The sequence below is a fragment of the Excalfactoria chinensis genome, chromosome Z (genome assembly GCF_039878825.1).
Source record: "Excalfactoria chinensis isolate bCotChi1 chromosome Z, bCotChi1.hap2, whole genome shotgun sequence".
Taxonomy (NCBI): domain Eukaryota; kingdom Metazoa; phylum Chordata; class Aves; order Galliformes; family Phasianidae; genus Excalfactoria; species Excalfactoria chinensis.
The window spans coordinates 27,484,335-27,508,967 of NC_092857.1; the positions used below are offsets into that span (position 1 = coordinate 27,484,335).

At 36.3% G+C, this 24,633-nt stretch overlaps 1 protein-coding gene across 3 annotated transcripts in view; it reads left to right on the top strand.

The window, feature by feature from the left end:
• The window catches only part of KDM4C (lysine demethylase 4C), a 295,106-nt gene that overhangs the window by 221,736 nt on the left and 48,737 nt on the right, over positions 1-24,633 (top strand). The window lies entirely within an intron of this gene.

Here is a 24,633-nt window from a genome sequence, read left to right on the forward strand (position 1 = left end):
GCGTATTCTTTGATGTTAAGATATTCCAATATTTTGAAATGCATTCAAAATTTCAATTTTGATCATTATTGCCAGTTACAGAGAATTATACCCTGTTTAAGGCTAGAAGTACATAAATGGGGTTTTACTGATTAACCTATTGCTTTTTAAATACAATGGCAATTTATTAATACCATTTACAATCTCTGGTATTTCTTTGAAAAAGAAATTTAGTTTCCTCCAGGCAAACAGCAGAAAACCTGACCAATATCAACTGTGAAAGTTCAGCTTCTGGATTTGTATCGACAATGAAAGTACTGAAACCTAGACTATGAATATCACACAGTACATATTTGTGAGGTCTTTATGTATTTTTTGCCTCAAGGAACAATTTGTTGGGTAAAAGAATGTATGATCTGGTTGTCATGCAGTATCTCTACCATCTGGATATTGAAAAGCATGCATAAAACAGATCACACATTATATTGAATTGAAAAAAATACCACAAAACTCTTTCCTAAGGAATTTTGAAAGCTGTTGTAAAAAATAAATATAAGAAGTATACCCACTGCTAACATTTTGGAAGGTTGATTTACAAAAGTGGAAGACATGTTGAAGTGCAATTTAGGATAATGTTTCTTGCTATATTACAAAGAAAATTAGTAAATTTGACTGAATTTGCATCACTGTGATGTCATCTTCTGTTAGCCAATGACTTGTGAACTACTAGAATGATGCTGGGAAATGATGTCATCAAAATTCTGCACCAGCTTTGTGCTTTTTCAGAAATATTTCTTGATTTACCTGACCATAAACTAATTACTTGCACAGTTTAGAAAATATTCCTGAATGCTATTTTAGGATTTCTTTAGTTTAATGTCCTCTGTGGAACAGAGGAATGGAGTGAATGTTCTTTCACCATCCTTCCCTTTAACTTTGTTTCTCATAACTTCAAAATCTTGGATCTTTTAGGTTTTTTTAATAACATGCATACAAATCCTCTTCTCACTGTGACAGAAGATATCTCAGGACCTTGCTTGAACAGGCAGTGTCTTCTCAAAATGTTTCCTAATCTGAAAATATAACTGGTAGAAGCACTGAGAATTAATTCAACATTTTTATATGTTTTGAGGACCATAAACAGTCACAGACATTTGTCTGATTGGAAGTGATTGATCCAGAGGTTGAAAACACAAAAATGTATAGTTTACCCAGTACTGAAATTCATTCTAATATGGGCTGTCCATTTTTTGAACTGCATTAGAGTAGTAGAAACATTCTGGAGATGGCTTGAATTAATTATACATTATTTGACATAAAGGTATGGGATCAAATTGCACAAAATGTGTGAAGTGTGCAATTTACAATTTCTAGGTCCTTTCTGCTGAGTACAAGGCAATTATGTTAATAAGTTATTTATAACTCGCAACTTCATCTTCTGTTCTTTCCTACGGTTGATAGAAAATTGATTGCAGTCATGTTTTTTTCAGTTCTTGAAGCCTTTTTCAGAATAAAATGACATTGAGACACTACAGATTGTCTTTAGCTACACATACCATTTCCATCTCTTTCAAGTTCTTGAACATTTAGAAATAGAGTGCTTGCTTTTTTTAAGGGTTTGTATATTTGATTGGAATTAATACTGTGATGAAGGAACTCGGCTGGACACAGAAAAATCAGAGGTGGGGTGCTTTATAATAGCCATTGATGTACTGCCATAGGTAGTGAGTGGATGGTGAGTTTCCTACTGTGAGGGAAAGAAGCACTGTAATCCTGGATTGGCTCATTAAACCTTGCTTTTCCAAGACGTCAGTTCAGACATTGAATTTATAATGAAACAGGTAGGCTTGTTCTTATTCAAGGGAAGTATGCAGTTTGACAATCTCTCAAAGGCCTCGTAATGATTTAATGTCAATAGATCTATAAATTGTTGTTCCTGAACTATTGTTCTTTGGTTAAAGGAGCAGAGAAAAATCTGCTCTGAAAAACACCAGTAGTCTGAGTCTGTTTTTAAGCTACACTGAATTTCTTGAATAGCACTGTAGTATTTTTTATTTTTTTAATAATATATATTTAGTGGAATTGCATGGCTATGTAATATTTTCTCAAAATATTTTAAAGCCCCATGTATTAGATATTTTTTGTAAATTATTTCTTTTATTTCCTTAAACATGGGGTTCATATTTCTCTGCTACTGTCAGTAACACTGAATAAGCCAAGTGTCATCATTGTGTTAGTCTTCTTAACTATTGATTCTGCAGAATAGCATTTATGCTCTCATGCCCACTGACTTCAGGGTCTTTGCATTGGAGAACCTTAAGCGTGGTATTATAGTAGCTTTCAGAATCTGTAAGCAATTGATTCAGGCCAATTTTGCCTCTTAAAATTGTAGGGCTTGCCAGTAACACTCTCCAGCAGCCAATTCTTCTTCCATATCTGTCCCATTTTTTTAGGTTACGGGTGTGTTTTTTCATCATTCTCCACCATTCAGTGCTATCGTTTTGTACATCATTTGCTCATACTGAGTACTCATTAGTAATGTATGTTTTAAAAACTAAATTTTGGGAACTATCTTTAAAATTTATTTACATTGAAGTCTGGGATAGCTACTGGTTACAGTTGGTCCTATTCTGTTTAGTTGCTGTCCTATATGTTTCACTGCTTTTTTAATAATGCACAGAAAATGACAGAAAACAACTACAGGAGGACATAGTACATTCTAGGGTGCAGCCAAACAAGATCTAGATGTTACAGTGGGAGAATGAATAGTTCTAATTGTTTTAAGTGTTTTAAATATTTATCTGTCTGCTTCTTTCTGTATCCCTTTCTCCATTCCCTCATTACTTTCCCTTTTCTTTCCTTCCTGTCTCTCTCTTTCTCTGAAATAATAAGAAAAGCAAATAAGCAGAGCATCTATTGTTTTCAGAATAGAGACTGGGCTGACATTTTCTTTAATGTAGCATCTACAGAAGAATATAAAAGGAAATAAAAAGTCAGTGTTTGCTTTTTGACAAATTAAAGAACATCTGTGCAAATGGAAACATATTGGTGGGTTATTTTTACTGCTTAGTTGATATGTGTACTGATTGCTGTTAAATAGTTTTAATTCACTAGACATTTTTTGGGTTGAAATCAATGTGTTTTCTGCAAGTCTTTCTATTATTAAATACCGTGTATTAATTTCTTTCAGAGTAAATTTCGTATTTGTATTTTGCATAAAGTAGTTTGTAGCTATAAAGTTGTTTTATACAACAATTCAGTGTTTGCAAATGTTTGTTTTTATAGAACGACAAAATACATTACCTACCTGTTATTTTTTTGGTGGGTTACATATCGTGTTCTGTCATTGTTGAAAATTCATGACACGCTGAAGTGTATCATTAAATGCTAAATCCCTTGAAAATAATTCTTCAGTGAAAATAGTCTAAATCAATACTGATAGAAGATTCTTTTGTTATGTTTTTCATTCAGAAAGTATAGTACTTACATGGTGTGTTGAAGTAAAACAGGTTGTATCACACCTTGTAGTTTTGAGCTGTATTTCCCTAATATTGGTGGAATCTAACTAATTTTAACCCAGAAGCAAGGCCTTCCACTCAACTTCAGTGTAGAGAAAACCCATGAGGGTGTTACACATCTCCTCTTTGTTTTCCTCTGGCAGTAACTTTTCTTTGTTTTTGAATCTTAGTGAATGGGAAAATGAGACTGTCTTGATCTCTCATAGTCAGGCCTGGGTCAGGATTTTTATATTCAACCTGGATGGTCATATCCAGCAGGAACTTTGAGTTCCATTATCTGTGTAAAATTAAAATTTGTGATTATTAAACTAGGAAGCAGGTAATTTTGATTTACAATTCAGAGGCTTGCACTCACGTTCTACGATGAAATGGTTGGAAGGCATACCTCACCACAACATAGATTTTGAAACATCGTATGGAAACTGCTCTGCAAACACTTTGAATCAGAGTCATGTAGGTTGGAAAAGACTTGGAAGATCATCATGTTCTAATGTCAGTGTGTCCTACCAAGTCACCAGCACTAAATGGTGCCCCTTAGTGCCATGTCTGCATGTGTCTTAAATACCTTCAGATGTGGCAGCTCCACTACCTCCCTGGACAGTCTTTTCTGATGCTCGACTGCTCCCTCTGTGAAGAAAGTCCCATCTAAACCTCTTTTGGCATGATTTGAGACCATTTCCTAACATCTCGCCTACTACTCTGATCAACTTGTCATGCAAGGAGATCAGGTTAGTCATAAATGCATGCTGGCCACTGCTGATTACTGTCATGTATTTGACAGTCTTACTTGGATGGCCTCTGTTCCAGTTGTCTCCCTGTTGCAACAGCAGATGTACAAGCAAATTGAAGGGGAAGAAATACACAAAGAACAATTTAAGTACTGTTTTATCACAGTGAGAACATAGAACCAGGTAATAAGGAAGGCAGATTTGGTGACAAGTAGTAGTTTGGAGAAGGAGCTGCATTGAATTTAACTAAAAGTGTATGGAAAATTTCAGCCTGTGACAGTTTGTTATAATTGTGTGATGTGGAAGAATAATTATGAATGATTGTATTTGTGGTGTTAGTTTCCACTTCAATAGAGTATGGCCAAAGCACATAAATATAGTTTTCCAGCCAAGTTTTGAGGTGTTTTTTTTATTTTTTTTTTATTTTTATTTTTTTAGTTTTAATTTTCTTTGCATTGTTCCATTTGTCCTTACATCTCCAAGAGAAGCCTAATTGTAAACACCTGCTTTTGAAAACCTGTTTTCTTAGGCTACGTATATGTTTGAGGCTTTCAGTCACAGAAAACAGACTGTGGATTCCTTGGCTTGTTAAAGTTAACATTAAAACTCCATTTTACTTTGGGAATGCAAAAGCTTTACCCCCAAGTATTTGCATGTAGTCTCTGCTTTCAAAAGAGTGCTAATTACTTAGCTCTAATTAGAAACAGGAACGATATCTGCAGAAACAAATCTCTGGAGATGAAAAATCAAACTGACCTCTCAAACATAAATGCAGCTCTTAAGAAGAAAGAATAAGTGCTCTCTTGTGTGCCATTTTATTTTATTAAAACACAGCACTTATAAATAGAATTGAATACAAATGTTTATTATCACATGGCCAAGTAACCTAAGCCAATAGGAATACTGAGCCTGGCTTCATTTACCTTTGTCAGGCATATGACTTACCATCAACAGTAGACACTGTAAATGAGAGTGTTTAAATTTTCATTTGCTATAAAAGAAACATCTAAATAAAATCATTAGACTCTGTTCCTCAACCTATGTGTTAGTCAGTTCTAAAATTATGCTTTGAATAAACTGTTTAGCAAGATACATTGTCTGCTTTTGATATTGTCAGTATTTTAAGATACTTAAGTATTGAATTGACTTTGTCTTTACAGGCAGTCACTGCAGTGCTGCACTGAAGCATGCCCCTAATATGCCTTTGTTTCTTTATCTGTAGAGCTTCCTGTTATTTTTACATTTGAAATCCTATTTCTCCAACAAAATAGAGGTAGAAAATGAGTTTTGGAATAGCTGAAGTTGCCCTGAAGCTTTTGATGACCTCAAATTTGTATTTGACAAGTGAACCGAGTATAAGCACAAGTGTACTCTGAGTGAGGAACATTATTTTGAAAAGAAATTTACACTGTGATGATGACTTATCTACAAGCCTTTCAGTATCTGGCTGAAGCCATAAAGTTCTTTTTAGAAGCCTATACACTTTAAAATTTGCACCTGAAGGCAAATAATAGTGAGCTTGAAAGCCAAAGATTATAGTTTTGAAAGGTACATCAATTCTGAAAATACAGAGGTTTCTCTGTGGTTTGCCACTGAAGAATGGATTCAAATGGAAAATGTGTATGAGCTTTTAAAAGAGTGAACAAATATTCTCCTGCCTGTCATCCTGTTTCAAGGATTAAAGACATTTAAGATACTCTACATCTTCTCATGTTCTAATTTGTAATAAAATTAATTTGTTAAACTGTGGTAGGACTGTAGATCTGTTTTAGCTGTGTTATGAAAGAGTAAATAAAACATATGTGTAGAGAGAATATCAATGCTGACATGCATTTCTGATAGCATACGTAAATTTGTGCACAAACTATTCCTTTACACTCTGTCACAGAAAACAGGAAGAAAATAGAAATTTTGTGATAGATTTCAAAATATTTCTATATTAAAAAACAAAACAAAACAAAAACAACAAACCCACAACATTAGCACAATTTTTCAATTAAAATTATGAAAGTAGAAAATGATGCATTAGTTGCATGATACCAAACTATGTAATTGGTTAAAAATGTAGTGCCTTGTTTTACACATACAAAATACTATGTAGTCTATTTGTTTCAATTGCCTTGCTCATTAGATTCTGAATAAGCATGCTAGAAGAATCTATACTGCTGGCTGTATAGTGCTTGCGGGTCCTAATGCAAGCTATGGGTATTTGTATTACCCAACTATAAAGTCCATAGAAAAAACACGGAAAATGTTAGATATCTCTTACTAAAAATAATGTTTGTACATGCCTGTATGAGGGAAAGTAGAGTGTATAAAATGTTAACTAGCCCTCTGAAATTCTGTCTACTAGTGAACAGAGAGCTTTATGTACAATAGATATTTCCTGTGAAAATTCTTTGAATTCTTTTAAGCTCTGATGATTAATAAGTCCATAATAGGCTGTGCAAGTCTGATAAGAATTGGGCTTGTGTTTTAAGTTCGTGTCTGTTGTTTCAGTCTGTATTTGTGTATAAAGGGCCTCACGTATTTGCATCAGAACAAAAAATGACAGTTTTGTAATCTGTTTGAGAAAGGTAAATCACGAGTTAAATATGGTTACGTCCAGAGGTGGATGTGATTGAAGAGCTAAATTAAATACTGAGTTTTGAATTGAATATTAATATCTGCAGTAAAGAATCATTTTATCTCATAGATAATATTCTACATTGTCAGGCACGGAATAACTCTCTGACCTCTAATAATTTGATGAGATTTTCATAACATTTGTATTAAAAAGAATATATAGAAATGCTGAACTTACTTTCATTTTGGCTTGAATTTATTTAAACCTCATAATAAAGCTTTCAGAAGTGCTTACATGCTTTAAAGGTCAGAGACCGCTTTCAAATATGATTTGAGTATTTAAGGACAATAGTACTTTTTGTCCAGAAGAGCAAAAGGGCTTGTGATTGTATTTCATATCAAAGCTTAATTTTTTACTGGAATGCATTTTTAGGGCCTTCTAATTGAACCAAGAAGGTTGCAGGTCAGATCTGAATAAGGAGGGGATGAACTTACTGAATTGAGGTCTCCTTCTGTGGTTATTTGTGGAGGCTTTGTGCACAGTGTGCTTTTATAAGCCATGTTTATGCTCTAAGTTTATCTTCCATTTTTATCATGGCTGATGACACTGCCTAATGTCTGTGTCAGATTTGGCAGTGTTTCGATGAATTAAAACTTTTTGATTGTCTTTTTTAACCTTATTTTTTTTTTCTGATACTTGTATACAAAAATTTTGTGTGATAAGGCATCGTTGCTTTATATATGGTAGGGAAAAGAGGAAGTGTGAGAGTTAAAAGATCCAGAAAAGAATAGGAGATGCTGATAAGATATAGCAGCTAGCAAAGCTTAAATGTGCATATGCAGAATATAAGTAATGTTTTACAAAATATAGAAAAACTTAACACCAGGACACTGTATCTTTTTAGGAAATAAAATAGTATTTTTAGACATTATGAAAACCCATTTCTGTTCATAGCAATAACAAAGCATAGAGGCTGTTGTAATGTGACTTTTTGTGTTTACATGTCTTGTTTTTATGGTGATTGCAAACACACCAAAACAAGATACTTTTAAAATGTAAATTTAATAGAGATTTTTTCTTGCAGAGCCATGTATCATTTCAGTGCCCAGGGTCAGCTATTTTAATCCAGGGTATCGTGACAGTTATTTCCAATTTGGCTAAAAAGGTATTTTTTTAATTTTTTAGATATTTACCTTTTTATTCAGTGAGTTGTAGGCTGTTTTAAATAACTTTTAGTGTAATGCTTACTACACATTACATGTGTTGTAAATAAACCAATGCATCTCACCAGAATCAGTGGTTGTTTATGTATTCCTCCATCCTACTTGGGATTCTTTATACCCCCACTGGTTTATGTACGTAATCTGTTTTAAAGACAGAATGATGAGTAAATGGTGAGTTATTTGGATATCATCGAAAATACAACAGTTGCTTTGAATGTAATGCCTCCTACTAATTTCCATGGAATCTACGAAGGGTACGAAGAGCACAGCAACACTGTCTGACAGAGTAGACTCTCAGCTATGAAACCATATAGGAAGCGGGAAGACAGAACCTCTACTGCCATGCCACCAACATCCACTTCTGACGTTGCAGGCTGATGTAATAGAATAGGAGGAATTACTTTAGGATCAGCTTTCATAGTTAGAAACTGAACATAGAGACAGTGTTTACTTTTCAGAGGTTAAGTCTGCATTTTCAGTAATTCAGGACTTTTTTTTCTTTTTTTTTTTCTTTTTTTTTTTTCCCCCTGCCACCATCTTCTCTGTCAAATTTATGTGCCAGAAGGTATTGCTCTGATTTCTGGAACATTTTTGTCAGAGATGTTCCCTGAAGTAAAAAAGGTGCGGCTCAGGTTATGAGCAGATATTAGTTTCATGTTTGGAAGCTGACTCCTAGTTGAAATATTAATCAAAAGGAGCTGTTCAAGAGGGCAGAAGGTTGAGCTGAGCAGCAAATTCTAGGAATTTGTAGGAACTCAGGATAATCCTCATTTCAAAGAGCGGGGATGTTCTGCTGGACTTCTGCCTGTGATTACCTTTCTCCATGAATGAAAGTACGTCTCTCTGAGGAACGAGGAAGCTCTGTTTCTGACATTTATTTTTTTTTACAAGAAAAGCAGCACACAGATTCTAGTAAGCAGTGTTTTGTCCTCCCCTTGTTTACAGTGTGGCTCTTCTAGCAGTTGTTTATGTTTCTGTTTTGCATACTATTCTTAATAGAAGGTATGGTCTTTTAGGAAGCCACAGACTATACTGTATCCATGTGTCTTAAGTGACCCCCAAACATTAGGGAAAAACATTTCCTCCCTGGATGATTGGCATATTTTCCACCATACACCCAGTAGTGTGAGATCATTTGCTAGGCACATTTAGTTCATTTAACTGTGTGGTCTTGGGGAATGTCTGTATGTTGTTTTCATTACCAGCAAGCATTACATCTGTCTTGTCAGCTTTGAACTTAAGCAGCTTACTTATTCCTTGCACCTTATCACAGCAGGGCACTTGGCAAGCTGAGAGACTACACTGTCCAAGTCTGACAAATACGAGTCACAAAGCTATGTGTCAACATCGTAATGATGGCACTGCAGCCTGCTTCATCTTCCAATTTCTTCTGTAGCCTAAATGTTACAGAGAAACACTCTGTAGACAGAATTACTCTTGGTGGACAGTTTGTGTTAATGTCTTTCTTTTTTATTGCAGAGGGGATGGAATGTCCAAAGGTGACACAGCTAAATCATACATAAATTCATGCAAAGTTTATAAAATGAGTAATTAATTTCGTAACTTCATGTTGCATAAAATTTAACTTTTTCATAAAATTGGGCAGATAGAGGTAGGGTGTGAACAAAAATAGCAGCTGCAGAAAATATCCTGAATTGGATTTGAAAAATTATGTATCTGCTTGCTTTTTGGACATCAGATAAATAATAGCAGATACATTCTTCTGCAATTGTAATTTAGCCGGGATGTAAATAAAAAAGATACTACAGATAGAATCTTTATTTTAAAGACCTTTTTACTTTGGTGAAGGGTTAACACACGTCTCTGTGGTCTTTTGCAAGGTATCTCATTAATATACTTGCTATAACAGAATTGTAGCTGTCTGCTTTTTAATTTTAAGCCAACATGTTGGCCACAGAAGTTGGCCAGAGGGAATGGAACAAGTCGAAGGCTTATTCATGCATCCTGGTCCTGCATGATACTCGGATAACCATCTGCTCTGTAGCTCACTGGTTTTCCTCTGTAATATTAAATATCAGTTTCCTAATGACAGAGGAACTAGACTCTTGTAGTCAGACAACACTTCTGTGGTCCTGGAGAACTTCCAGATCTCTTTACAGAGTAATAAGGCTTGACTTATATGGCAAATGTCCTTTTACTAGGGAGACTTTTTCTCTTGGACCATCATGAGGTATTTTTATCCTTGTAAGATGTCTTTTACAACTGAAAGCTCTTTGCTAACTCACTTTGCAACATGCAGTTTAGACTTATCCTGGTGTAAGCTGCCTATAATATCCAGTTTCATTCTTAAACTGTACAGGACTGTTGTCACAGTGAAAAGTGCTGTAGAGATAACTATCCTGCATGTCTCCTTTATTTTTAGAAGTTGTCTGCAGTAATCCCAACTGCTTTTTTAACTAGCTATGGTAGAATTTGTTATTAGAGTCACTAGAAATTGGTTAACTTTTCAATATTAATTGAAAATTCACCTGTCTGCTGGATAAACCACTTTACGTTAGCAGGAAAATAATGCCGAAAATATCTTCTCTCCTAGTTCTACCGTATGTGTTGATTTTCCCACATCCCATTTGTTGCATTGCCTGTGCAGGCATGCATGTGTACATGCATATACACATGGTTATCTGTATGCTGTTAACACCACCTTTTAGTAATGTGGAAGATTTACAAAATCAAATGACTTTGACACGTGCTCTCATCAAACTCGTGTAGGTGGTAGAAACCATTTAATATATATATATTTATATTCTATTTTTTATTTCTTTTGGGTCCTTACTAGTATATCTGAACCTAAAAAGAGGAAGATTTGATTCATCCTGTTATTTTTGTACAAAGAGATTTGATGTCTGAATGATCCTGGGAAATATTTTTATTGCAACGACTTGTTGTTTCTGCCATGAAAATACAGAGTTTTGCTCTAGTTTGTTTATGTTGACTAGTGTCTAATTTCACTCTTTCTGCCATTTAATTTCAAGATTATTTTTTTCTCTGACACAATTAGTAATTTGAGCTGTTCTTAGGATTTTCCATTATGCTTTAATTTTGCCATGATCTGTTCTCACAAAGTCAGCTGTACAAGTGTACTTCAGAATTTAACATTGCAATTTCTAGTTCTTTGCTTCTTTTCAGAGAATAGAGATTCTCCACTTGTAAAAGAGAGAATTTCTTTGGTCATTTGCCCTCTGTCACAGTTTGGCTGTTGACAGGAAAAATGCATGAAGAGCTGTATAGGAGCACGACTGTTTTGTTAAAAAACAGAATACTTATTCGCAAAACATTTGTACCTTGCAGAGCTGCATGCCTTTCTAGACTGCCTAGTAAATTACAAACGTTCATTCAGATCAAATATATGGCATATGTGTGTGACTCAGCCCGGTTTCATACAGGTTTTTAAGATGAACAGAATAAAAGAAAATTGTAGAAATCATGAGGGGAAATAAGTAAATGAGAAATAAGGACTATATGTTAGAAATCTACCTCTTGACAATATTGAAAGAAGAAAATTAATATCAAGATTCTTGCTAAAGGTTGAGCGTGATAAAATGATTTGTGAGCAGTCATTGTTAGTGTGAATGAGATTTGGTGAACTCTATTTGTCTTATCCACATGGAAGGAAGGGCGGGTATTGCAGACTGATTTCCTTTTTTGTGTGTTTTTAATTGAGTTTCAGAAAGCTTGGGTTGAGCCATCTCTCAGTACATAATCCTGAAATGCAGAGAGCTTTGTAGTGCAAAGCAGATATTGGCTAAATATTTGTGACTTTAATTGTTAATGTCTGAAAGAGAAAAAACATTGAAAGATAAATAAATGTTATTTCTAAGCAAAGGGGGAAAACTTGCATAGCTTACAGCTTTGAAGAATATTATTGATGTCCAAGCCATTTATTCAGATGGCAACCTACATAATTTTAAGTATTTTAATATCTAGATTCTCTACTGCAGTGCAGAAAAATCTGAGAAGAAAATTCCCATGCCAAAAACATTTGATTTTTTAAGTTAACATATGAACATTTAAAAGCTTAAAATATTGCATATTTTTTGTATTCGAGCTGAATTTGCTTGCATATTCATAGGTAATATCTACGTATGTGTACTGAATTAGCTTTTCTACTGTTGCTGTGAGAAGTGTCATAAAATGGTGACAGTGAGATCTGGAAGGCTGTTTTCTACTCAGCTGTTTGTCTAGCTGACTGAAATTCACACTTGGAGCATACTGTGTGTTGATCACACCTGAATACCCAAATAGCCACCTTTTCCTCCCAGTAATAACTTTCTTTACCTAAGATATGCGATTACCTGTTTAACACAGTTAAACTCTGTAAAACACAGTTATTGTTTCCTGAAGAATTTCTTGCTTAAAATTGCTGACATGTTTTTGGCTGTCAATTGAAAATCTATAAAAGAAACCACTCACATTTTTTTGCTTTGTATTTTGTCACTGTGCTGTTGATGGGTTTTGTTCAATACTACCAACGTGGCGTAAATTGTAGCCGTTGCTTTTAAATTTTAATAGGCTGGAATTAAATTTAGTGTAAATGTTACTTGTTATGTGATAGATTCTTCCAAGGTTCTTTCAAATCAGTAAAGCCATTTAGTAATATGCTACTGTAACCTCATGAATGGCTGTTTTATTTTGGCATACATCTTTGCAGGCCTCATCGTGGCATCAGAGAGCCTTTAAAGTGTTTATGAAACAATATGAATGATGTCCAGAGTGTTCATACAGTCTTATCTTTAAACCACGAGATGCATTTTCTGAAAATATGGCAGTGATTTTTTGCAGATTTCTTTCTATTTTTTCCTTTTTTTCTTTTTTTTTCCCCATTTTCCATTTTTGTCCTGTTCTTTCTTTTTTTACTTAATTTCTTCTTCCTTCTTTTTTTGTGTTACGTCTTTTTTTTTTTTTTTTTCTTTCCTAATTTTATTTATTTATTTATTTTTCCCCCTTAATTGCAGGCATTGTAACTTGTTTATGTCAGAAATGGCAGAAATGTTGGTAGTAGTAACTGCTGTTGGAAAGTCAGAAAGTTTGGGGTTTGTGTGTGTGCGGGGTATTGATTTGTTGTTGCTGTTTTGTTTCTATTTGATAAAAAGGCTGGTATGTTTCATTTAGAAAATATAAAAATAGTGCATATCACTGAAGAAGAGAAATCTCAGGAATTCTTTTCATGGGGTTATTTGTCAATAGTTTCTGCTTCATAGAAAGTTTTTTGATGTCATTTAGATTTCTTAAGTATAGCTCCTGTTACAGATTTTAAATTTCCCTTTTTGGGATTTACTTGGAAAATCAGATTAAGGCTTCTAATAACCCTGGCATCCTAACTAAGTTTAAAAAGGCGATGTTTGATGGGACAAATACAGTTTATAGGTTCACGTATTTCACTGCATAGAGGAAAGTCATATGTGTGAACAAAACATTCTAATATGGTTCAGTTTTAAGAGAGAGAAGAATTATAAATATATTAATTAAAGTGTATCAAGACTAACTTCACCAGTGAAGAAGCATGTTCTGCATCAGTAATTTTAAAATGACACTAGTAAAGAATGGAAGGGGCCTCAAGGATCATGAAGTTCCAACTCCCGTGCCTGGCAGGGCCACCAAACTTCCACATTTACTAGATCAGGTTGCCCAGGGCCCCATCCAACCTGGCCTTGAACACCTCCAAGGACGGGGCATCCACAACCTCCCTGGGCAGCCTGTTCCAGGACCTCACCACTCTCCTAGTAAAGAACTTCCCCATAACATCCAACTGAAATCTACCCTCTTTCAACTTAAATCCATTTCCCCTTGTCCTGCTATTATCAGCCCTTTCGAAGAGTTTACTGCTCTCCTGGATATAGGTTCCCTTCAGGTACTGAAAGGCTGCAATGAGGTCACCCCGCAGCCTTCTTTTCTCCAGACTGAACAAGCCCAGCCCCCTCAGCCTGTTTTCATAGGGGAGGTACTCCAGTCCCCTGATCATCTTCATCACTCTCCTCTGGACCCTTTCCAACAGCTCCACGTCTTTCTTGTACTGAGGTCTCCATACCTGGACACAGTACTCAATATATAGTATACTATAGCAGTATAAAGAGAGTGAGCATATTTAGACTTTGATGAACAAAGAGGTATTTATATTTAATGAGCAGTCTTCCAGTGGGATAAAGTGCGTGCACAAGGCCATTGGTGTTACACTGGAACTCATATTGTTTGTGAAAGTGATCCTGTTAAACTTTGTGCTTCTTGGACTGAAAGACTGGCCTCAAAAACTTGGGAAATTGCTTTCATCCTGTTCAGAGATTAAAACTGACCCTTCCTGTAGGTTTTGGTTTGATTGATGGTCATGAAGAAACTGGAACATCTCTCCTGTGGGGAGAAGTTTAAAGATCTGTGATTGGTCAGCCTGTAGAAGTGAAGTTCAGAGGGGATTTATGAATGTGTATAAATACTCAAAAGAAGAATTCAAAGAAGACAGAGCCAAGCTCTTTTCAGTAGTGCACAGTCTCAGGACAGTAGGGAAAGAGCAAGTTCTGTCTAAATACTAGGAAGTACTTTACTGTGTGGGTGGTGGAGCACTGGAATGGGTTTCTCACAGCAGTAGAGGAATGTCCCTCCTTGGAGATTTTCACAAGCTGACTGGATGTGGTCCTTTCAGATGTGCTCTAGGTGTCCCAGTTTGTGTAAGGTGTTCAACCAGGTGACCTCCAGAGTCCCTTCCAAACATTCTGTGATGGTAAAAATCTGTTGAAAAATGTCGTTAGGTTTTTCTAGATGATTTCAGCTAGTTTTGAATTACTGAACAAATAATGACTCCTTGAATCTATCCATTTGCATTCTGTGCGTTTTGAATCCAGTGCAGTTTTATCTACAATGACTATTTTTTACTTTTCTTCTTTATTTAAATGGGAAGCCAAATCGTGGTGTAGGAGGTTGATAATTACCATTCAACTACTTGGACTTTTTTTTAAATAAAAGAAATGTTTAAGTTGTAGATATAGTTCAGTTTTAATGAAATAATGAGCTTCCCAAGTACAGCAGACTGAGCTTTGTCTGGTTTCTGCAGTGATGAATTGACCATGTCAAAACTTTGCAATCTAGCCTAGTGAAATATTTTGCTATGAAAGTTTAATTTTCACTCTTTATTTATGAAAGCAGTAGTACTGTCACAACATGTTATCATACAAGTACCATTTTGTGTGATTTATTTTAATGAATGTCACTTACTGACGTTTTTAGTGGGTTTTGACCCATATTTAATGCCAGAACCTCTAAGTGTTCTGAAATGTAATGAGTCGGCCATTATTATTGTTTCTCAAATCAACACTTAACACATTTGCCGTTGTATTTCATCTCAAAAGCTGCAGTGCTAGTTTTTTACATATGATTGGGTGAGAGTTTCCCCCTGCTTTTTGCAAAATCTTCTCTGGAAAGTCCTCATATGTAGTAAAAACAAATGCAAAATAATTTAAAATTCTCCTTGTTTGTGTAGCTGTTCTGCAGAATGTATGAAACTGCTTGTTCTGGAAGAAACTGCAGTCGACTCATACTTATTTGGGACTGAGGGATCCAGCACAGCCTGCTTGCAATTAGGTTAGCCTTAGAGGAGGTATAATCTGTGCTTTCAGTTGAGCAAGACATCATTTATTAAAAGAGTGTGTTTAGTGGCCCTCTAAGAGAGCAGTTTGGTTTTATTCATATTATGAATGGAATCTTTTAGACCAGTGATTAAGCAAGAAAAATAACTGGAAATATTACAAGTGACATATACAGACAATCTTTTGTTCATTTCAACATATGTTTTTTGATAAAAAACAGGATAACTGAGGATCAAACAACTTAAAGATGTCATTAAAAAAAACTGCTTTTGTAGTTCAGCTAACACTGTAACACCATGTTAGAACACAATCTCAAAATTGCATAGACGCGTTGCTTTATGAGAGTCAAAGTGACTTCAGAGAATCACAGGAACTCTTACAGATTCTAGAATGTTGCTTACCCTCAGACAGTCCAGGCTGCACCCTGTGGTGCTGGGACTGTGGAAGGGCCTGCAGGATACTGCTAGGCCCAGCAGCCAAGGTGGAGGTGACATGTGGAAAATGTACTTTAGACAGGTAAAGAATGATGCAAAGCAACTGAGAGAGGACAAAGTGTGAGAAGCAATGCTGCAGACACCAAGGTCAGAGAAGGAGGGAGAGGAGGTGCTCCTGGCACTGAAGTAGAGATGCTTCATCATCCTTTGTGCATGGTGAAGCAAGCTGTCCCCTTTCACCCCAGGGAGGATTACATCAGAGCAGTTCTCCATGTGCAGCCATGGAGGAGCTCACAGTGAAGCAGTGAATGTTGGCTGAAGGAGTACACAGCCCATGAAGGACTCCCTCAGGAGTAGCCTTGGGCTGGAGCTACAGCCCACGGGGAGTTGCCCACAGATGGGCAGGAGGGTTTGAGAGCTGGGTATTGAGGACTCATGCAGGAGCAGTCTGCTGAAGGACTGAACCTTGTGGAGATGAAGCATGTGCTAGAATAGTCTGTAAAGGGCTGTAATCTGTGGATGAATTGGGGGAGAAGTATGAGGCGTAAGGAAGGAGCAGCAGAGAGGACAGCAACTCATTGCTCATGTGCTGCCTGCAGGTGGGGAGGAGGTGGAAGAGCTGGGAGTGAGAAGGTGAATTTGAATATGGGGAGTGAGAGGGTCACTGGGGAGGATGGTTGTCCTTGTTTCTTTTCATCCTTCTCTATTTAAAATTGGAAGAAAAAAAAAAATTCTCTAAGTCAGTTTTACTCAAAACAGTAACTGGTAAATTATCTCCTTGTGCTTGGTAAATGGTCTTGACCTACGTGCTTTTCTACCTTATTTTCTCCTTTTGTCCTGTTGAGAGGGAGGAGTAAGAGAGTAGCTGGGTGGGAGTCTTGACGGATAGCCAAGGTCAGCCCTCCACAGCATAACATCACTCCGGCAGTAAAAATGAATTATTTAAGGCAGCAACCAAGTACCACCTGCATTTAATTAAAAGGGTGTTTACAAAACATAAATTCAGCAGTAATTTGATTGTTTTGGTCAATGCTTTGAAATCAGAAGCTCGGGTCCTCACTTGCTTATTTGCTTTCTCTGTCTGCAGAAAGATACTTTTTTCCTTAAATTTCTCCCACTCCCTTGAAAGCTGACATTGTTTTGTTTTGTATTTTCAGACTGCAGACAAAGCTAAGGTGTCATTACAGTTCATTATATATCCACATATGCATAAGTTGTTATTACAGTAGTAAGTGGGGATTGTTTGCATGTATTTGTTCTACACAGTAAGGTTTTCCCAGATTCTGGGAAACTCAAACTTCCAGTAACTTAAGAAGTATGCAGCCTGTGTCTGTGATGTCTCTGCAACTCAGTAACTTTATAATAACTTAATAATATGTAACTTAAAAACTTATAATATATAACTTAACATTTATAAATTGGTAGAGTAATAGCTGTGTTGTCTTTAGTAGAATTCAGGACAGTGGTTCTTAGCAGTTCCATACCTTTTGTCTAGAAAAATAAACTTTCCTTACTGTCATGAATCAATGCTGAGTACAGTTGGAATTCTCATGGATGCAAACGTGACTGTCTCTCGTAGTCAACCAAATGTGGGCTGTGAAACATATTGTGGCTGTTTTGGTTTCACAAGAACTGTTACAGGGTGATTCTAAAGCACTTCTCTGCAATTTTATTTTGTTTTTTAGATGGTCTGTCTGATAACCTTAAAAAGTTCTTTTCACAATTGTGCATTATTCTTTCCTTGCATAAAATCTTAAATTTGAGCATCCCCCTGGTTCCTTATATCTGCCATGCAACTTAGTATACAGTCTGCAGATAAAAAAGTCTTTCAGCTACAACAGTCTGTACAGCCTTTCTCTCTGAATTATAAGGAAAAGGTATTATCTCTGTAGATGATTTTTGTACTTCACAGTTTTTAATTCCCCAAGAGAACTGTCATGTCATGAAGTTTCAATTAGCAGAACAGGACAAAAGGCATAATTGACCTCTGTACAGCTGGGCTTTCTGACTTCTGACTTTCATGAGGCCTTGGTGATAGGTTGGCAGAATATTTTCAAAAGATTCTGAAGAAGGCAGTTCAAACTATGTTTATTTTAACTAACAACTTGACCTCTCTTCTGCCAGGAGTAACCTTAAACTTTCACCTCAGAAGAGACTGTATTCTTAGCTTGCAGACCTCTTGGAAAAGTATACCAGACATGTACACCCTGGATGCTCAGAATGCCAAGAATCTGGGTGGATATGAGGTTTGCAAACTTCTGGAGGGCCTTTGTCAGATTCATGTTGCTTCTACAGAGTTGTGGGTCCTGGTAGATGGAGAGCCAGACGTGAGCCAGCAAGGTGTACTTGCAGCCCAGAAGGCTGACTGTGTTCTGGGCTGCATGATAAGAGGAGTGGCCAGCAGGGAGAGGGAGGTGATTGTCCCCCTCTACTCAGCTATTGTGGAGCCCCATCTGCAGTACTGCATCCAGGCCTGGGCCCCCCAGAACAGGAAGGACATGGAGCTGTTGGAGTGGATCCAAGAGGAGGTGCCACTAAGATGATCAAAGGGCTGGAGCACCTCTCTATTGAGGAAGAAGAGTTGAGGGAACTGGGCTTATTTAGCTTGGAGAAAGCTCCAGGGAGACCTTATTGTGGCTTTCCAGTACTTGAAGGGAGCTTATAAACTGGAGGGAGAATGGCTTTTTATGAGGGTGGATAGTGATAGGACAAGGGAGAATGGTTTTAAACTGAGACAGGAGGTTTAGGTTACATATTAGGAGGATGTTTTTCAGGGGTTGGTTGTGGATGCCCCATTCCTGGAGGCATTCAAGGCCAGGCTGGATGTGGCTCTGCGCAGCCTGGTCTGGTGGTTGGCTACCCTGCACATAGCAGGAGGGTTGAAACTAAATGATCGTTGTGGTCCTTTTCAACCCAGCACATTCTGTGATTCTGTGATTATGATTCTATGAGTTTAAAAGGATGGATGAGTCCTAGCATAGCCCATGATTAGAAATTCCAGATGTCAGGGTCTAGATTCTGGATGCTCTTTTTGATGGGAGGGTTTAGGCTTTTGGAGAGACACGGGAGAAATGTTTTAAGTGTTTTAAGTGATTTAAAGTGCACTTTAAGCTTCATTTAAAGTTCTATGAGTTTCTTCTACTTTTGGCATTACAATGGAAACAAGAACTACAGCCAAAGTGACACAAGGGGAGTAGGAGACTTCATGCTCTGGAGCCAGACAAGTCTTGCGGAACCAGGTTATAATGTCCTGTGTACCGCAATGCGGACACTCAGAGCAAGAGCATGGAGAGTACAAGATATTAGTCAATTCCTGAATGTATTGCATAATCATTACGTTTAGATGTTGACTGTTAATGAGACCTTTTTCTGTCTTTATAAAGTTTTAAAGATGAATCTGTATTGAATCAGTTACTTGATTGCAGTATTTCTTCTAAATTCTCATTCAAAGCATTAGTTTGGATATCTTCCATGTGTTATCCATGGAACATTTTTTTTTCTTGCTTTTTTACCATCTATTCTGTTTGTTTATTTGTTGATGTCTTCTATTCACCCTGTATCGAATTTATTCTACTTGCTCAGTCTCATATCTTCTGTTTCAAACTCAGTTTTTGTTTCTTTTATATAGATAGTACAGCTGCACTAACCCAAACTTTGTAGGAATCCTTGTCTTTGAAACAGTACTATTTAGTTCCTCAGAGATCATGAACCTCAATATATTGTTGCAGGCTGTTAATGGGGATTCGGGCTGTGATGTGGCAGGACCCCCCTGCTCCTTACCTTCCTCTGTGATGTAAATTTGGCGCACACTTCACACCTATGCTTAAAGGGCGTAGAGGAAGTAATTAGAGTACTTAAGGTGCTAACTGCGCCACCATAAACGCCATTTTTGCAATTCATCACATTGGTGTCAGTGTAGCTGATAGCCTTTGCGTGGTGACAGCGCCAGTTTGAGGGCAGGGGGTGGCTGAACCATAGGAGAACAGGGTAACAATATATATGGTTTTTATTGTATTCACACACCCAGTGAATCTTTTTTACCCCGTTGTTCCAAACTGTTGCCATTGACTTTTCTTCCAAATCTGTAAATAGTAAAATGCGTCCTTTATTTTAAGGAGCTCTCGAAAACAAAAAGCTGGATTGATTTTCCAACTCAAAAACAGCAGTGTTTTGAAGGAGTTTATAAGTACTGGTGTTTTGCTTTTATTCAACATCACTATATTTTTGAAAATAAAGCTCTCCTTTTAGCTCTATTACAGTGCATTAATTAGGTGCTTAAGGATGAAGTCAAAATTATTAATAAAAACATCCTCATTTAATAATTCTCCTGACACCTTTTAAGCCACATGGGTTTTGTGTCCTATAAGGATACTATCATCATTTTAGACTGTAATTAAAATATTGTTTGGAAATGGCTGTGAGGTAATATCTCTATTTCTCTGAGAACTGGATGTCTGTATATTTTTCATACATCTGATAATACTAAGGCAGAATAATTCCCTGGTTTAACCTATTGTACAGATTCTTAGGAATGGCTTTGCTCATATCCGGCCATCCAAACGTGAAAAATAAACCTAAGTTGATGGTGTAACTCTGCTTTCTTCAGATTCACAATTCAAGTCAAGAATGTAGGTGTAAGCTATTGAAGAACTAGTTTTGAATGACACTGCTTCTTGAACTGAAGCACATTCAAACAGGAGAATAACTTGCATTAAACTAGAGATCTGTTATGTCAGTATCATGTCTTGTATAATAGTTGATACCTCTTGCAAATTATATCTCACAGTAAATAAATATTCTTTCAATTTCCGGGTGGGGGAGGGCGGGGGGGGGGGGGGGGGGGGGGGGAAGAGGGAGGAGTCAGCATGGAAGTGGGAAGAAAATTCTACTGGAATAGTTTGATTTACAGTGGGAGATAGGACCTATATTCTACCAGGGATGACTGCAATAAGAATCTCCTTGATCTGATTTTGAAACAAAATCAGAAGCAGCAGCATCTATTCCTGACAAGGGAATGCATGTTAAATTCACTTGGTTTCAGGCCAGTAAACCAACTATAGTAGTCTATATACTAAGGCTTAGATGTTTGCATCTGTTTGAAAATAAGGTCCAGCTGCCACAGATACTTCTGCCTTTTGATGTGGACTTTTTCACAGCAGTATTGAGATGGATTATTGAAAGCAAATCTCTCTTCCCTGGGGTGGGCATTACACTAAGAATGAAGGTATTAGTAATAACTCTAATAAAAACAGCAACAACAGAAGCAGAGGATTGAACCTTAACTTTGTTAAAAAGCTAGGGAATGACTTTCAATCTGCAGAAAGCATCCTAAAACAGAGCTTTCTTGTCTGTAAGAGAAACAATTGAATCTCCCTCTGTTGTAGCAGCTAGATTCTCATCTTGCATCTCTTTTTTTCCTATTTTTGCCTGACTAACCTAAATGCTACACTGGCTCAACAGGTGGGAGTTACTAGATGTTTTCTCCCAGTGGATAGTTCACCTGAGCAGTCTTGGGAAAAAAAAAAAAAAGGAAAAGAAAAAGAAAAAAAAAAGAGAATGTCCTTTGTCTTCCAAGCACTCACACTTCTGCACTTCTGTTGACATCATTAATTATACCTATACGAATGTGTATCTGTTAGGTATGTGATTGGACTCTTTACCATTGAATGCTATGTTTTTTATCTTTGAAAAAGCATTGCTGTAGTTTTTCTAGATTGCCACTCACAATTGCTTTAGTAGTTAATTACTTTAGCTGGAAAAATGAGCGTGTTGCTTTTTTCACAAATGCACGTTGCTTTCTTTTGTTGAATAACCTTCTAAGTGGTCCACGGAGGTGAATTATCTTAATTTCTGGTTAAAAAGCAACAGAATCTTGTATTCAGCAACTAACAGTCTTGATGTCCTCCTAAATACAATATAGAAAGAGCAATTATTTTAAAACAATGGTAGTACATGAAATGTCCCTGATATATATGTCCCAAAAACCTACAGCCCAACTCACAGTAACTGCATGTGTGGTGTGGATGCATAGGCTCAGTATGACCTAACACAAACTTCATTTCTTCTTGTAACTTGTGTATTTTGCCTCTTGTCTTTTCTTGAATGTGTTAAAAAGGTGCATGGCTGCCTTCAATCAGAAGTTATTATTATATTCTAAAACTTCATTCCACTAGTACATGCTACAGAAAAGCTTATCAAAAAGTAGGTTGTGCCAGGATAGACCTCATCTATTCAATCATCTGTTAGTGTCAGAAGTTTGTTACTTGGGTATCTGAACATCCAATTTTTTAGGTCTTAGACAAGGTCAAAAGCTGATTCTTTTTCTTGTAAAAGTAAATATGATTACTGAAAAGAAAATGTGTTAAAGCTTTCATAAATCAAATGAGCCTTAAATTGACACAGATTTTGTACAAACCTGAAAACACAACTTTCTAAACTCTCGTGTCCAAGTGTACTCTGCAGCTCCTTGTCTGGAGCCAGACTGAATGTGTAATGCCTTCCTGCTTTGTTTGCTCGTATTGGAAAGAACATACAAGCGTGGACTAATAAGTGCGCTTACAACATCCTCTGTCAATTCCCACATGCTAAATCACTGGAAAAACAATGTTTAGAGTGAGTTGACATGCACATTTTTCAGAAACAGATCATCATTTTAAAATATAGTTATATCAGTTTAATGACAGTGTAATGTTTGAGTAAACTGTCTATCAACCAGTAAAATCAGTTGTTTTTGAATAGAAAATATACTGAATTTATGTATATAAAAAACTGACTGTTTTTACCTTTGTTTCATTTTCAGTCAATATCTGATTACAATATATTTTAGGGACATTTCGTTATTCAAGGTTTGAACATAGTTACATATTTTGAAAAGAAATGACTTTTCAAATGTGAAATCTGCATACAGTTACTTGAAATAGCCTGGCTAAAGAAAAAGTAGCACTTCCCTTCAATATTCTGGTCAAAGCATTTGGTTTTCACGCACAAAAAAGTCTTGATAAAAATTCACTGTAGCATGAAACAGTTTTATACATTTTAGCAGATACATTGGTTTGCTAGGTTCAAGATGGGCAGTTGGGGTCCTGCCTTGGACTTGCAGAAAATGTGGACCTATTACATATGGAACTACACTGGTAGAACGTGAATGGGCTACTCTGATTCCACTGCAGTAAAAGTGTGTGAATGCCAAACTAAATATGAAGTATTTCTTTATATGCTGTGGAAACTTACTGGTGTGTAATTCATTGCTCTTTCTTCCTCATGCAGCTTTGAAAAATGAGAGGATAATCATCCCAAAATTTATTTAAATTCAGTAGTGTTCATTACTTGATGGTTGGGGTTTTTAGTTGTTGTTTGTTTGGTAGTTGTTTTTTCCCTGTGAGGAAACCTTCTGTCTTGATTCCTGCTTTTAAAATGATACGCTGTTGTACTGGATTTATGTGCTACTTGTCAGTTTTGTTTTTTTTTCTCCCACGATTCCTGAACTGAGAAATCATTGAAAATTTATATGGAGAAGTTATACCTAATCATAGAAAAGCATTATTTGTCTCCAGAATACAGCCACGAGCAAAAATAATGCTCAGCCAGTGCGCAATGAACTGCGCTTATTCTAAACCTGAGATTTCTAATCCATTTAAGTCTAAATGGCATTAATGATAATGCTTAAATGCATTCTGTGTTTTTTTCACTAATAGGAGCCACAGTAATCTCTTTATTACACCTTTTGCAGCTCTTTTCACTGTCCACTAATCATTAATAATGCAGAATCCACTCAGCATAGGAGGACTAATAGACTTAGGAACTGAGCTGAGTAGAATTGCATAGACATTGCCCTAACACTGAGGAAGGACTTTATTAAATTATACTGAATAAGTACAAAGAAAACAATCCTTTCACACCACTAGTTCTTTTTTTAAATAATGGCTGTTTCTTATACCTTTTTGGTAGAAGAATTTCGTGTTTGCCTCTGATTACCCTAGGATTTACAAGTTTAAATGATAATATTTGATTGGGTATTTACAACTACTTTAGTAGCCTTGGCTTTAGTCCCTGAGTAAACAGCTTCAATAAATAAAGCTTTTATGCATCGTATTATGCCTCCTAGCATCTCTTTGGGGTTTTAGTAAGTATATTTGAAGAGAATATTAGAAATTCAGTTAGGAAAAATGCATCTAAGGGCAAAAAAGCTGCTCAGCCTTTTACATAAAGTTTAGTTAAAAGGTCTGCGCAAAGGCATATTTTGCACTAATTAATGATAGGACTGTGTTGCTTATTTGAAACTATGATCATGTGACATTGCAAAATAATATGTATTTCTAATTAAAATGTTCATAGAAATGCTTTGTTTGGTTCTTCTCTTTTTCTGTAATCCATAATTGAGAAGATTTTCTGTCTGACAAATTGTGGAGATCATTAAGGTGGAAGAAAAGGATTACCAGTTTTCCTCATATGGCTCTTGGTAGTTGATGGAAAAGTAATGGTGAAAAGAGGAATCTTCAATGATAGCAAAGATCCTGTTAAGGTTAAAAGATATTAGGCCTGAGCTCATAGATAGAATGAAAAAGATTCAGGTCTAGATGACCTCACTAATGAA